Raw genomic sequence first — 17,171 nt, 5'->3', positions numbered from 1 at the left:
TGTAACTCGTGTTGGAATTTAAATATTAAAACTGAAAGGAATTCCCCTTTCCAATAAATATCACGTAAACAAGCAATGAATTTTTATTTTGAGGTATCACTCAATTCATCATAAGTTTATTCTGGCTACTCTCTGGCCGAAACTATACTTTACTCGAGAATACTTTTAAAACATGACGTGTCTTCTACTTACTAAACAATGTTTCCAACTTTGTCATATCAGAATGATATCGCCATGAAAATATAGTGTTTCTAATATAAATAAGAATGACAACCGACATACTTTTAACTATCACTTCCAACTGCTTTCTTCCTCTCCAAACCTTGACGTAATGTATTGTAAATACCCAATATATTTCAGCGGGCAATGCTCTGGCATTGCCCAATGAAACTTCTTTTCTGACCTTATTCTAAATTTATATTTTAGATAAAAATAGCGGTATTACAGAATCTGTCACACTATTTGACTTCGTAAAAGCCAACAGCAGAAAAGTCGCCTGTTGTCCAAATGGAAACAGTGCCTTCTGGTCCTTTGCCAAGGCAGGGAATGGAACTTCTGCTGACCTGTACTTCCATCCCCCCCTCCCTCTAATCCAGATGGTACCACTGTCACAGAATCCAAAGATAAAGCTGATCTTTTGCCATCACTCTTTTCTTCCAAATCCTGCATAAAGCTGGTTTTTCAATAAGAAGAATGCTAAGCAATGTGGAAGAAGACCAAAAAGTCTTTTGGTCCCGATGATATTTCTCCAGTGGTACTCAAACGTCGTGCCACAAAGCTAACACCGTCCTTTATCGTCTCTACAATCCTCTACATTCAAACTGGCACGTATCTCAATGCATGGAAGCAAGCATTTATCCAACCTATCCCCAAAAAAGGATCAAATTCCGTCATACAACTACCACCAATCGCCATCAGTCAACTTCTATCTAGAAGCCCACCAGTTAATCAGGGACTACCAGTATGAATTCTGCCTAATCTTAGCCTATTTCATCCATCACGGAGGGGTTTAGAGAAAAATGTGCTAATTCCCTTGACATTTACAGGCGCTTGATCGTGTTTAGTATCGAGGTCTGCTAAGCAGATTGCCATCCTTTGGTCTACTCGCCACCTTCCTGTATAGTTGAGTGAGGTTCCCTTTTTTTGAGCTCGCCACCAATGCAGGAATGCCCCAGGGACTATTATACCAATACAACAGAGATCACCTATACTTTTTTCCTATATATTATTATTTGACACCTCCAGGGAGTCCAAGGACTCATCGAGGAAGGGCACCTATTCTACAACTCTCCGTCTCCACCATTACCTCATCCACAAACCGCCTCATCTACACCAACGCCATCTGCTGTCCACCATCACCACTACTATTTCCAAAGACAATCACAAACATCCATGCCAACGGCGGGATTCGAACCCACAGCCCTTTGGCTGGAGAGCGGATACACTAACCACTCGGCCAACCAGGCTGGCATAAAAGCCCATATAAAGATTCCTCTCGTAATGACGAGAATCGAACTTAAGCCATTTCCAACCAAAGGGCGCAATATACCATCGTTCTTCCAATTGCGCTAAGGTGCAGTGTATAATATAAATAAACGACATACTCTCGGTCACCACTAATCCTATCCACAGCTTTGCTGATGAGGGTACACCCACATTCTTCCTACTTTATATAGTGCCGAAAGCTTCAAGATCATCTACAACTAGCGCCTTAGACACTGATATCCATATCATCCTTCAATGGGGAGGGGGGTTAACTTCGTCATTTTTAATGCCATCAAAACGCAGTCATGCCTTTTCTCTCAAAAAATTGATCTCAGCTCATCTTCCTTTACCCTAATACACAAATTACCAGACAAAAAAAAATCGGACCTCTCTCTCTCCTTGGAATCATAATTGCCTCCAGTCTCTCCTGGCATCAACACATCGCATCACATCAATAGTTTCTTCAGACTCCAAAAATGTAGGTATTCTTTTCCGCTAAAGACTATCTTTAACCCACCCAGTTACTAATTGTATACAAATCCTAAATCCACTCGTCCTTAGAATACTGTTCACGTTTGGGATGGTACACACAAAACCTCTCTAAAAATTCTCAGTTCTTCAGAGGAAATTTCGACTCATAGGCGATTCCTCCCTCACAAACGCACTGTTTCAGTTTTTGTCATTTCCACAGGAACTTTCCATAGGCAATGCTTCATTGCACTGCATCTATCATTGCTTCGATTTTTGTTCGTCCTGTTAAAAACAAGGACACAGCATATGCCCACCATACCTTTTCAGTACAACTGTACTGAAAAGGTATGGTATTCCTGTTCTTTTATTCTATCACCGTATTCCTGTTCTTTTATTCTATCTACCGGAACAACAACAACCTTCACTTGTTGTATACACATACAAGAGAAAGAAGAACAATAGTGTATATTTAAAAATACAAACACTTTGTCTCTAAAAGAGAATAACTGATTTCTGAAGTTACTTTATACGACACCGAAATACTATGAAACTAAAAGAAATAAATAGCATAGCTTATTTAAAAACAAAAAGATATTGGTATAATAGTAATTAATAAGCGAATAATAGGCGCTATTGTTTTGTCATTCTATAAGGGCAGATTCCAGCTTTCATGTTTTAGTCAATAGTAGAAGTATATGAAAACAAGATAAATTCACAAATAAATTCAAAAATGCTCTTAATTAGTATCCAGTTAAGTTTCTTCAATTACATTTGACTTAACACTTTTTATTTGGTTCCCTAAAACTACTATTAACTATGTCCTAGTACCGTATACATACGTGTTTCAATAGTAAACTGAAGATATAGAATTATTAGTAACAAAATTAAATAATGAATTTTCGTTGTTCTGCTATGGATGTATTCATATTTATACAGAAGGTTACAAAGTTCATCTCTGTGAATGTACAACCCATTAATTAATAGCTGAACCAATTAATTTCTCCTTGATCATACTAGATCGATGGCTACGATATAACAAGCATTATAATGCAGCACCTGGCAAACCATATTCATTTGGCAGGCTGTAATATTGGTATATTTTGCCCACCGATTAGAGGTCCCTCGTCACTTCTGCGCATGTCAGAAAAAGAAGAACCCATTCCGATAATAGGGTAATAAATCTGCCTTCTGGGATGTGTTTGTTTATTATTACAGGTCGGAAAATTTAGCTTTTCTTTTATGAACATTGTAATTTTTAAAGTGTAACTATTTTGCTTGTATAACAGTTGGAAAAATGTACGTAGAGTATTAACAAAATTAAAAAAAAGGTATAGCATAAAACAAAAATTTAACTGAGTTTATTTTTAAGAAAGTTTTCTATAATAAAAATAATTATACAGAAAAATAGAAATTTTTTCAAATGAACTTAGATATTCTAAACTTACAGTTGAGAGAACTGAGACATTTTAATGTCCTAAACCGATTAATTATTTATGACTTGTTGTGACTCTTTTAATAACCCATGCAAAAAAAACAATGTTGGAAAAAAATACCATTATCAAATCCTTTTAATCTTCATAGTCATCTGAATCGGTTCCGAATCGCCATCACTTTCACTTAAACTGATCACCAAAAGGTTCGCATAATTCTTCGATAATTCCGTCTTCGATGTTTTAGTCAATGTAGCAATACATATTTTCCAATGAGGTGACATGAAAGCAATATTTTCCCCAGTTTTGAACTGTAATACTTTCAATCGCCTGTTCTGAAAGCTTAAAAAGTTTCAACATGTCAATATCTCCAGTTATGTTGCGATGGCGAATGAAACTTTTTACTTCTGCCCAAACATACTCAATAGTATTAATATCGCAATATGGTGGTAGCCTCAAAGCTAGAAATCCATGCCCTTTGAGCATCGTGTCGAAGTTAAATAGTTTAGTTGTGGGCGAGTTTATGTTGACCAAATTAAGCAATTCAATTTTTCGCATACCTGGGAAATGAGAAATGTTATTTGTGCAGAGAGCCAATCCATAAGAACTTGCTTCTTATTAGACCAATTTGGAACTTTGTTTGATCGAATAGAGTGATATGAAGCTTTATCAATTATAACAACAGCATTTTTAGGAAGGTTTGGAATCAGTTTTTCTTCTGCTCACTTTTCGAAGATCGTAGAATTCATTTGCCTATGGTAATTGGCTTTGTATAGTAAGTTTGAATTCGGTAAAAAAAAAAAAAAAAAATTCTCCACCCGCACACAAAATTATTATGCGCCGCGAGGCATTTCCGGTTTGTAGCACTCCACATTCTTCTTTAGACTGCCAACATTTTCTATAATTTAAATTACTATCAATCCAAGTTTCATCTAGATACACAATCGTTTTTTTTTTTCCCTCCCTGAAACGTCTTATTGCTCTCAAATACTGCGTTCTAGATAAAACAATGTCACTTCGCTCCATGATAAGTTTCCTTTTATTCTGGGACTTTTTAAAACAAAATCCGATTTCATGAAGTATTTTCCTTAAAGTGTTTCTTTTCCAAGCAAAATTAATTTTTTCTTTAAGCACAGGAATCAATTTCGGAACAGTTGGCACTCTTTTCTCGACCACGTAAAATTCATGAATAGTTCTTATAACGTCTACATCAAAATCATTCAAAGCTAGTTTCGATGGTTTTCTTTACTCTGGCACTTTTTTTTTTTTTAGGAGATTTAAATTTTGGCTTACCTTCACCTTTTGATTCCCTACGAATTCTTAACAGTCGACCCCGATACGCCCGCAATTGCACTTGCACGTTTTATGACTTGAGAAAGGGGAACAAAGAGACCATTCTTTTTCGCAGAATGTCAGCACATTATTCAATATTCTTTTGCAAGAGCTACTGAAACGTTTAACAACAGAACTTGTTGACTGTACTGGATCCATCATACAAATTAATAATAATAATAAAATGCAAAAAAGCGACAACAAAAAGCAAGCTAGTACTAGTACAGCGACAGACAAGAAAGCACGTGATTTCGCATGTTGGCGACCAATTCGTACATCCTTCATTTCTTTCTCTTCAGCATGAATCGACTATTCTTGGCAAAATGCCAAGGAGAGATCTACAAACGGTGGGCGAACTTAAAACACCCAGTAAAATTTTAAATGTAGCACACCATTAATAAAGATTAGGAGATGAACCTTGTTTCCCACCCCCCCCCTACTATGACAACTGCATGACCGGCCAACTGTAAGTTACTTAGCACCTCGAGTATAGCTTTTCCCCCCTTTTAAAATCGCAAATTCTAAGTATTTTGTATATCTTAGAAGGATACTGGAATGATAATTGTGAAAAACACAACGATAATCTCGTTTCCGCTTATAATGAACTTATATAATGTGGGTCTCATTCCTCTGGCTGTAATATAATCAGATAAAATTAGTTCGTGAGTCTTGGTAATATAAGTGTACTTACGTGTGATAGCCTCACTGTTTAATTTGATAGTTTGTTACTCATTGCCCCGGTTTCCTTCTTAACTCGACAGATGTTTTTTGGCTTTGTTCCAGGTGCTACGGATTAGTACGTAGCCTGGAATTTTTGCTTTTCTGGGAACTGTATTGTTTTTAGCTACAAAAGTTTGTCAACTAAGGAACACCACCTTTTCCTTTCTTGTAAGCGAAGATGACTCAATTGACCAACTTCAACCAGGAGAGATGTTTACTTTAATGTTTACTTCATAAGTAAACATTAAAGTTTACTTATGAAGGATAATAATAGCAGTGATTACAGTTCATTGAAGAAACATTTCGTCATTTAAGTGACTTTGAACGGATCAGTGAATCGTCACTGAAGGCAATGTTCCAAAGAAACGTGTTAAGATATATTGTGACCAGCGCTGCATTTCAGCTTAGGAAATGCTATAACGAAGTTTATTTTAAAGCATTCATAATGGAAAACATACATTTTTACCATTTTTTTAAGTTTAAAAAGACTATCAGTAACGTATGTTTGAACAGAAGAAAATATTTGCATTTTTATTTTTAATTAATTTTGATAGAAATAGCTCTTTCTTAACTTGGGCTAAAATGTTTAACCATTGTTATATAAATTCACCAAATGACTCATTAAACGTAACTTTTGATACAAACGGCATGTTGGTTTATGAGATTTTCCATTGACCAAAGAAAATGACGTCATGATTTGCGTAAAAGGAAAGTTGGAAAAGAATATTAGACTGCAACCGGTTGGAAATAGTCACTGTTCCAGAAATGTCACATTTACCGATCACAGTGGTGCCATCATTCATTTGCAGTGGTCTGATCCGTCTCATGTGTATTAGTACACTGCAGTCTTATACCAAGAAACACTTTCCTTCCCAATACCAGAATAGAGAGATGTTTTATGATACAAATGTGCTATAGATTTGCAAACTTCCATGGGTAACATATCGCCCAATCATAAACATTAATAAATAAAATGAATTTAGGAATTTTTTGAAATAAATTAAGGAGGTAGGAATAAAATTATGTGCATAGATGAAAGGGACGGACTGAAAAACTTGCAAAATACTTTTCCAATTTTTTTTTTAAATCGCTATTAGCATTACATAAAATGAATTTTACATAGCCACAAAGTGTAACTGTTTATTTATAGTGCAACAGTGGGCAGAATAGCATATCGTTCGTAATGTCTTCTTTTTCATAGTACATTATATTAATTGGTTTATTTACATCTATTGTTTTTTTTTATATTTAATTTAATAATGATGTGCATCATTCATAGCGAAATATGTTCAAAGTAATCCAGTATAAATTCCGCGGAGTTTAACAACAGGTTGGAAGAATTTAATTTCCAGTATTTTTTTTTTAATTTTTTCAACGTTCTCAAGCAAATGATTTGCAACCTGTGGTTAGACACTAAATTTCAGAATAATCATTTTGTAAGATTATTATGGACTATAAATATTACAAACCAGTACTCATTTGAAAACGTAAAGTTTACTTGTTAACTTGATAATGATTGTATTTAGTATAATGTAGGTTACTAAATTTAACATACTCTTCTCTCTCCGTATGTTATTTCAACTGTAGTAAATCGATAAAAGAGCAAATCATAACACGAACAGCTTAATAGAATAAATAACAGATTTTATTGACTTTTCATTTCATGGTCAAAGGACAGGATAAGGCACTCATAGCCTTTTAAGCACGTTAATATAGTTGCCTAGAAAGGTTACGTCTTTGCACCAACTTCCCCACACCCTTACAAAACGCCTTGGTATTATGAACTGGACCTACTAAAGAGTGGTTTTCGGCAGCCCACAACTTTTTATTTTGCCTAAAAAAAAAAAAAAAAAAAAAAAAAAAAAAAAAAAAAAAAATTATATTTGTCCTTTAGCTTTGAAAAACCCAAAACACAAAGCATAGTGGGAGAAAGGATATCCTTAAAACTAGAATATCCTTAAAAGTTTCAAAAATACATTAAAAAAAAAAAAAAGACGGGGGAATTATATAATTTACAAATAAACATAATGCAACATCATCATTCAAATAAAATAAAGTTCGACTTCTCTTTTTTCCCTTCCATAAATAATTCTGGCTTCACCTCAGAACTATCATCTTTTCTTATAACAGGCTGAATTGTTTGAAAAGCATGTGTAAGAAGTTGATATCTATTCAGGAACACGAACGTTAGAAACAGAGAGAGAAAGAAATGCAGCAGTGGAAAGACTGAATCGAAACAGCTGCACATTATGCGTGGCTGCTACCACGTCCTTATATGATCCATTTGGTCTGTTATAAGGAGACGCGTAAATTTATAATCAGTTTGATTTTAGGAGACAACTCGAGGAATTTCATTTCAAAATAGTTCGGAGAAAGTGTGTGCGCGCGCGCGCGTAGAAGTAGATGGGATATAAAACTGCAAATCAAAGATTTAATAATTTTTAGAAAATAATTAACCCTACTTTAAGAATCAAAACAGTAATCCACTTAATCTAGTTAAGTGGATTACTATTATTCTAATTTTTTATTAATATAATATCGTCTAAAGCACTTTTGTACAAATATAATATCACTAATATTACTATACTGTGAGCTTCAATAAATAAACACAGATATCGCGATGACATAAAAAGAACACTAACTTTTTTTCTTACTCGCCTACTTGTTTGGCTCGATATTTACTGCTAAGAATATTCACGCTGCAGCACAACTGTTTTAGCTCATCACCCCCTTCTCTCACATCCGGTTCTAGTGCTTATTACACGTAATAGTTATGCTCACTTTACTGGCAGTTGTGTAATCGGAACGAATTACTGTGGAATACATCACTGAACATTAGTAAGCTAATATCTAAATTTGTAGCAAACACGTAACTTATGTTTGCAAATCATGAAAATAATAAGGCCAGAATTAAAGGGATGGTATAACTTTAACTTGCTGTGCATGACATTGCTCTAGAAAGTAGCCTTAATGGTTGCTTACATCGCTAGGAACGTATGGGTTCGTAAATGGAATTTTATCTGAGTAGGAATTGAAAAACCATTAAAATATATACTGTTACATTCCACTTAACAAAAATTCGTTCGTTTTTTTTTTTTTTTTTTTTTTTTGTGTAGCATCCGGTGAAATTCACAATATCTGTGGACATCACCTATTCCGAAAATTGTCTAATTTAAGATCCGTTGAATCTGAAACTGGCGGAACTCGACCAGCTTCAAGCAGGTTAGCGATATAAAATCAAATTAATATATTTAAACATTGTTCTGTGGTAGTTCAGCATGCGTTGAAGAAAATATTCTGTCACGAGATTATTTTATCTGTTATACCTAAAAACGATATTTTAATAAAATGACGTACTTTGTTTTTGGACATCCTCCTATTTTCTCATATCGCAAGTAACAATTTTCACGACGAATGTAAATAAAATTGTATTGTTATTATTGCTAAATGAACTAATTTCTATCATTCATTTCAATAATTAGATAATCCATATTAACATACTTTGAAATAAGTTTATAGCATAATTCCTAAGACTTCATGGAAGTGTTCATAATAATAATGCTATGGAATTGAATTAGGTTTCAACTCATCCATTATTTTTGAGATTTTTAAATGTGTTTGGCAATCTTAAGATAAGCATATTTCCTTTTAAAAAATATAATAAAATTTATGAGATTTAAATCTAATCTCATAAATAATTGAACTCTAACTCTCATTAATGAGAGTCAGAACTAGCCTTGTGTGTGTGAATCGAATCCAACCCACAAAAGACTGTCCAGAAATCCGGCTAGAGATCAAACATGAAACGTTTTTTCCAGCCACTTCAAGTGTACACCAACAGTATTTCATTAGCATATTGAATATGTTAACAGAAGTTGTTTCCTTATTCCTGAACTCGCCTAGATTCAATAGCTAACTACCATACTGTGAAACACACATGTTCAGGTGCACAAAAGCTCGCTAGATCCAATAAAAACATGCTAAGGAAACCGTTGTAAGGATAGGTCCAAAAATTCTAATGGATTTGGTTGAAGAAATGAAATAAATAAAAAAATGTGATATTAAAGTGTAGACTTTTATTAAAATAAGTCAGCAAAACAATCCAGATGCCAGCTATCGAAATAATCTTGAGTACATAATTATTTAATTTCAATAACTCGAATTATGAAGTTCTTTTGGAACTTCATATTTTTTGAGCCTTTTCATTGCCCTTTTTTTTCTTTTTTGTGAATACGGCTATCAGAAATAAATGAACCAACTTAGCTGCATATTTTGAACAGGACTTATTTACTTTATTAACTTTCAGGGTAATACCATCCATGGAAACTTGTAATGAGAATCTGAGGAAACATGATACTATTTTTTTTTAGGTGTGGAGATCATGTTTCCATAGGTGAGGCAACAATTGTCTCAAGAGTCAGCGACTAGAATCGAATTTCTAACGATCTTTTTCTTCGGGAGGCTTAGTGATATAGAAGTAAATGCCATTTCCACTGGGATACACAACATTAAAATTTAGGAAGGCGTAAAATATCTTAGATTCTTTTAAATATTTGTTTCATTTACAGAATATGCTTATTTTTTATAAAACTAAACATTGTCTTCTTTCCACTCAGTGGGGGATAGAAGGCAAAACTGTTCCATTGCATAAGGATGGAAGCAAAACAAATGTATTAAATTACAGACCTGTTTGCATTTCTGGAGTGGTGTTAAAGTTTTGGTGAGACTAGTTAGAAATAAGATACAGGTTGAGTGGACAAGGAAAACATTCTATAAAGAGATGAAATTGGTTCGTTAAAGGGAGGTCTTGTTGCAGTAATCTAGTTATATTTCATAATAAGATGACTACAATGGTGATAAGAGTGATTTATATATTGAAATTTCTAGAATTTGCAAAGTCACTTGACTGCTACATGGTAGATTGATTGATACATAAGTTACAAATGAGTTTTGGGATAATTCATTAGGACACTGGCTCTAATAGACAAACAGTTGTGCATAGAGGAAGCTGTACCTCTGAGGAGGAGAGTGAGCAGTGGAGTCTTACGAGGTTCTGTCATGGGACCACTGCTACAATACTTGGATGTTAATGATATTACGAGTGGTTTGCAAAGGAAATTCAATGTTTGCAGATGATGAAAATTTTGCAAAACTACTAAGAACAACGCCTGATGTACTGATGTTTCAAAACGATTTAAATAGACTGTCCAAGTAAGGAGAGACGTGTTTATTTATACCAATTCGACATTAATAATTAAGGTTTTACACTTTGGAATTCGGAAATGGGATGTTGTGTACCGCATTGTCGATGTTGTATTACAGGAGGGAGAGGGAATAAGGGTGGATAGAGAACTGAAGCTCAAATGACATACTGCAAAAACATGCAATTTGTGATAAAAACATCATAAAGAAATACTGCTGCAGGAAGAAGATTGACAAGTAAAGATGATGATGAGGTCTTTCTACTGTGGTCTGTTGAATTTCCAAGAGATGAGGAAGCCTTGGAAAAGGTTTAGAACCAGATAAGAGCAATATCAGGCTTATGAAATATTTACTATGATGACAAACGATACGACTGAAGCATAAATCTCATCTCATTTTCCTTTTACCTTGCGGTGTCGAGGGTTTATTAACCATCGGACCTCAAACCGTTCAAAGGATAAAGTGGTCAGCCCTACGTCCTTAGTGTTGAGTTCTCAAGGCCGGTTTGCCTGCTTTGAGGGATGAAACACCCCAGGATAAACTGGGGAAAAACCCCTACTGTCCACGCCCAAGACCGGCTAACTTGGCTATGGCTGAGGAAGATCCTTAAGCTCCTCACGTCGGCGACGGGAATCGAACCTAGGACACTCCTTCCCAAGGCATTGCGAAGCGCACAGCCACTAGGCTAACCGAGCGGACCTGAAGCATAAATTATTACGAATATTTTAACTGGGGGAAATAACAGAAATAAGTCAATCTTGGAAACTGCGTGAAAATATCACGCATAAGAGAGTAAGTACTAACTCTTTTTTTTTGCTTGAGAGTCGTTGATGAGTAGAATGTGCTGCAGGAAGTGCATAGACATTAAATCATTTTAAGGTACGGTACCACTACGATTAGATTGCTTATCTCCCTCGATCAGTCTTTGAATCCATGAAGTGTTTGTAAATAATAACATTTGAGGCACTTAATTTGTCGTTATCATTTCAAAATAATTTTGTTTATTTAATTAAAAATAGAACAGAATTGACAAAAAATAGAGACTTTCTTGTCAGGTATAATGTACTTGGTAGCCAAGCGAAATTCCATCCCGTTACCATTAATAATTTCCGTATCATGTCATGATTACAACCCAATATGAAAATATCTTATCAATAAAATCTACTACTCTTTTATATAATATAATAAAAATTGCTACTATTCCAGATTGTTGAAAAACATTACATCCCTTCGTGGCTAAACCACAGAACCATCCTTCACACGTAATTAGACATGTGATACAGCACATTACCAGACGAAGTTTATTGAAAATCTGCCGCAAGACAAATAAGTACATGATACATAATGATTGGAGAACCGACGGTGAAAAGCATTTATATAGTCTAATATTGTTTTTGAAGAAAAAAAAAAAAAAAAAGACAGGGTCGATGTTTATTTTTCGGAATCAAGCCTGTATTCATATAATATATGATTTCGAAAGAAAAACCTAACACATGGCTATTATTTCCTTCAGTAATAAAGAATTGAGTATGTGAAGTAGCTTAAGTCGTTATCCGCACATGTGCCTTCCAAGACTTGCTATTTTGATTTCGAGCCAATAGAAAAGCGTTTCCACAGCAAACGTCGTCATTGTTCACTATCAGAATTAACCTTTTGCACTCTTCCTCACTTTTTTCTTGGCAACTACGCAATATCTCGACTTTCCACCCACCCCCTCTTCCTTCATAATCGTAGTCAGACTCTATACACCTGAAAATTACTACTTTCTTTGCAAATTATTGCTAAGTTATAAATATAGGAAGAGTTTCATCATTCAATCCTGGATTTTTTTTTTTCAATGTTCTTTAGCATTTCTACGAATTTATTTCATAACATTCTTTGAATTAAATTATCTGTAACATGTTAGACAAATAGGAAACAAACTCATGTTCAATTCGCATGGATTGAATTGCGAAATAAATATATTCAGTCCTGTTTTCATCATTAAAAAACTGATGTCGAACACCTTGTTAGTGGTCGCTTACTTCTCATTTGTCTTAAACATAACCTCCACACAAATAGAAACAGCAATTATTGAGATGACTTACTTTCTGGTAACATATTTAATTCGCGATGTAATTTACCTTATTCGGAGTCCCAATTTGCAGAATATTGTTACATCTTTAATTAAAAAGCAAACTTAATATTTTAATTCATTTTAGAAATTGATATAAAAATCATCGAACGAGGGGGGGGGGACTGATAATTTTCTTTCGCATTTTGCCAATATGATTAGAAATAAACTGCTGTCTACAGACTCTAAATACGACATTACAGTTAATATCAGAACCTGAACTAGCTAAGCGTCAGAAATTTACAACAAATGAGGAAATTATGTCATTTTTTTGAAGGTAATTAAATTGAGTACGTAATTATATTGCTCAGTCAAAATAGTTATTGTAAATGGCCAAATTATACGAACAAAAATATAATTGAGAAAACTAATAATGCATTAAATTAAAGTTATAAGAAATGTGAAAAATTATGTTAATAATAACATTGATATTACAACAAATACTATAAAAATAAAATACTGAAAATCTGCAAACCAAAAGAAATGAAAATAAATTAAAACAAATTGAAATATAATTGTTTCAATATGTTTAAAGAAATACGAGTGTATTTTTCCCAATATAAATATATAATGCGATGGTTCTTTTTCAAAATATTATACGCACAAATCTAATCGTATAATAATTACTGTAAGATTTCAAATAAACAACACTTGCCTTCAACACTTTCGTGTGAAATCAGCTCTATCCTTTGGTAACGGCCGTCTGAATTCGACTGTAAATTAAAAGTTAGCACACGTGGCTAGATCATTTACGTAAACCCGAGCAACTGTACGTTGTCCCGTTTTTATCTGCGCGCCGCCACAAGCCATACATTACGCACGATTACATTGTAAACGTTCATTGGTCGATGTTAACCTATTGCACTTGCCTCGATTTCGTTCGTTCCCTTGCTTTCCACAACTCTTGTTTATGCTGGTGGTGGTGCCACAATGTCATGATGACCTTGAGATAAAACGTAGAAAGTGACACGTCATTTGATAATCAATTGGTAGGCAACACGTGGTTACTAGGTTACGCTGTGGAATAGAAATAATAAACATGTTTGGATTGCTACCGCCCCGTTTTATTTTATTTTATTTTTTAGTGTATCCTTTATATTAATATTTTATTAGTAAAGGTTTTCTTTTTTTTAAGTGTTTGCTATTATTATTATTATTACTAAATTATTGATTTTGCCAGGTACTGCATTTGAAAGCGTTTGTCAAGAAAACATATCGTGATATTGATGCCAATGACTGTTTTAAAAATACATAAATATTTTAAAAATAAAACTGTGTTTCTTAAACAGCCTTGCAAACTGACTGAACTTGCCACATTCGGGGGAACGTAAACTAAGGTATAAAAAAGTAACATCTATAATTATTAAGGAAGCAGATGGATGGTCCATCAATAAAGTAGCTTCAGTAAACAGGAATAAATTTGTTTTAAGCAGGGACCAGGACCAGAGCTTAGATTTTAAAGGATATCTATGCAAAGGAACCTGAATTGAAGGTGACTTGAGAACTGCATGATCCACGCAGAATTAGACACTCTTGTCCTTCTCCCCACCCCCACTCCATCAACCGAATCGACTTTGTTTCCTGGAAATGGCATTAGTATAATTACTCAATCATGATATAACATGATTGGTGGTACCATCTGTCTCGCATGAAAAAAAGCTCGAAAGGAGAACTTGGATCATGGGAAGTAACAACATGAAAAAGTTGTTCTTTCACCATTAGGATGAGTGCAATAGGTCAGTGTGTGTTATAGGAAATTCTACTTGCATATAGATTAGCGGGGACGGAAGAATATTGTAATATCCTTCTGAAGATGGGAGTCAGAATTTACGTTACATCTTTATTTCCCCCTCAGTTTAAAGGAAACTTTATCCTGTACTGCCGGGATCATTTGAACTGATCTTCAACAAAAGAACATTCTGTCACTAGCTGCGGGGGGGGATGTTAATTTGAAATACATGTGCAATCATTTGCATTGCTTTATGAGCATCGTTCAGTTTCAGTTGATTTGTTCTGAATGATTCTTCACAAAGTAATAATTTCATATTAAAACCTTGAACAGAACACTGTAATGATTCAAAATCGGAAACAGTCCAACTACAGAGGATGCTTTTTTTTTTTCAAGTCATAAAAATTTTTTTTTTCAAGTCATAAACAGAAACCGGAAACATGCCCATTCACAGCCATCATATTCGATTCCTGTAGCCTTAGTTGTCTTGGTCGTAAGTTTTATTTTATTTTTTAATCTACTCCACACACGAGAAGTCACAAATCCCTAATTTATAATTTTTATAATATTTCATAATTTTTTCATAATTTTCTGTTTGCTTACTTGGGAAAAAGGATTAAAAACCTAGCTTATAAAATTGCTTGGTATCTTTAACATAATATATACCCAAGGTAAAAAACTTTCTACACGCACACCTCGGCCTTTTGGCTTAGATCAAGTGTGTAGTATTCTGTTCTTAACCGTTAATATCGGTACGAGTCCTATCGGGTTTCACGATATTTAATCGGAAATTTACAGAACTTCGTAAACCCCGGACTGGGGAAATATCAAACACTTGGTGGTGGGAATAGTTAGGCTCCCCCCATCTGATCATGCCCTCCATTCTGCCGCGTGTGCGTACCCTCGGAATTGAGGTTGACGCCACAATACCGGCAAGGGCGATGGCGAAAGCCATCATACACTGCGTCGGCGCAGAGAACATTTTTGGATTTACCCCTTATGGGGGAGGAAGATACCAGGTAGTGACCAAAAATATGGAGACCAGAGAAAAGCTTCTCCAAGGGTTTGACTGTGGTAAAGTAAAAGTATCTCCCTTCATGGTTGGGAGCATCCTGAGAACCCTTAAGATACCACGATTTCCCCTAGAATATGCAGAGAACAACGATATAATTCATAGCATATTCTCTAAGTGGGGAGTTGTACGGGAAATCCAGGTTCACAATGACGCCGACAATCCTGAGTGGAAGTCAGGGGAGGTAACTATCTCTCTTGAAATGAGGACCGAAGTTCCTAACTTTGTCCTCATAGGATCTACCCGGGTAATGGTAAATTACCCAGGCGTCAAAAAGCAATGCTTTAGATGTGGTGCCTTCAATCATCTTGTGGCAGACTGCCCTCGCATAAAATGCAAGAACTGCCTAAAAATTGGCCACAACCAAGAAAAATGTGAGGCAGCTTGTTTGAAATGTGGGGTCACTGACCACAGAGTCGACACCTGCCCATCCAGAACCCTCGCAGAGAGGATGGGTGGTGCAATCACACCAGCAACAAAACCAAGTAATGAAAAGGTCACAACACAGGAAGAGTTTCTGCCTCTCGAGGCCACTCCTGATCATGCCGCCATGTCTAAGACAACGAAACGGTCACGTAAGGGAGGGAAACCTACCAGAATTGCAGAAACCAGCAATACGATCCCAACAGAAGAGACTGACAATGCTGAAACCATCATGGTAACGCCCACGGACAAAAGCGGAGCTACCACTGCCAATATAGACATCGCCAATTCAGATACAGTAGAAGAAGCTGAAGTGGAGATGGAAACGAACACCAAAACTTCCAAACGGCCATTAAGTCCGCAGGAAGAAGAGCTGACAAATCTCAAAACAGCAAAAGTATGTGAAAACGAACACCCAGAAGTCCCTCATGCAAAAGCAGGGGAGACTCTAAAACATCTCCTGAGATGTATGCCCGGGGTAGCAGAAAAGTTTAAAGAGGCAATAGATAAAGTAGGAGAACCTGAACTCCTCCTCACAGGAAAATATGGACCCGACATCGTCAGTGCAAAATTCGGTGACCTCTTCGTTGATGACATCAGCAAAATCACCCCTGAGCAAGTAGAGATAGCCCTGGATATAGATGAGGAGGCAGCTTCGGCGTTCTACATAGCTCTCTGCAAACTAGACATGGCCAAGGGAAGTGAGGTGGCCAAAAGAATCATAACAGCCCACAACAAAAGAAAGGAACAGTAACCACCTTGTGGATTTCTGTACTCAGCTTCACTGGTTTTTAGCTCCCACAGGTGGGGAAGGACCTGAGAACCCGAGCAGCGAAGGCTTACAGCGAGGCGGTGCAGTTCCTTGTGAGCTGCATCACTCGGGCCAGATCCTTCCTCCACCTCTAAGTTTACCTTTCCATTCCTTCTCCAAATTTATTCTCTCTTTGTTTTGTTACATGTTTCCTTTTTAGGATTTTTTCTTTTTTTTTTAAGTGAAAAATCAACGACCGTTTTAGAAGCGCCCCTGGGGGGAAAACAGCTAAAACAGGTCAACTGAGGCCTCTTTTACCTACCCTACCACTATGCACTCTATCTTTATTTCCTCTCCTACTATCTGCTGACTCTCAGCCTATCTTACTCTACAGGCCAATGATGAAGTTTGTTGAACTCACAAAAAAAAAAAAAAAAATATAT

General features: G+C 35.6%; 1 protein-coding gene and 1 non-coding gene across 3 annotated transcripts in view; one reads left to right on the top strand and one right to left on the bottom strand.

Moving 5' to 3' along the window:
- The window catches only part of LOC150104027 (influenza virus NS1A-binding protein homolog), a 266,485-nt gene that overhangs the window by 231,009 nt on the left and 18,305 nt on the right, over positions 1-17,171 (bottom strand). The window contains exon 1 of one of the 2 annotated variants that reach the window (XM_090397248.1): positions 13,409-13,529. The exons of the other annotated variant lie outside the window; for it this stretch is intronic. The gene's annotated coding sequence lies outside the window, so the exon portion shown is untranslated. Of the gene's footprint in view, positions 1-13,408; positions 13,530-17,171 lie in introns of those variants that run through there. 2 annotated transcript variants of the gene reach the window in all.
- On the top strand, positions 15,174-15,361 carry LOC150104028 (U2 spliceosomal RNA). Its single transcript, XR_016548740.1, has one exon. It is a non-coding gene; the product is annotated as a U2 spliceosomal RNA (small nuclear RNA).

The sequence above is a fragment of the Typopeltis vanoorti genome, chromosome 8 (assembly GCF_054136105.1).
Source record: "Typopeltis vanoorti isolate ZY-2024b chromosome 8, IOZ_Tvanoo_1.0, whole genome shotgun sequence".
In the NCBI taxonomy this organism is placed as follows: Eukaryota; Metazoa; Arthropoda; class Arachnida; order Uropygi; family Thelyphonidae; genus Typopeltis; species Typopeltis vanoorti.
Note: the sequence above shows the minus strand (reverse complement) of the source record. Positions and strands in the feature narration are given on the sequence as shown.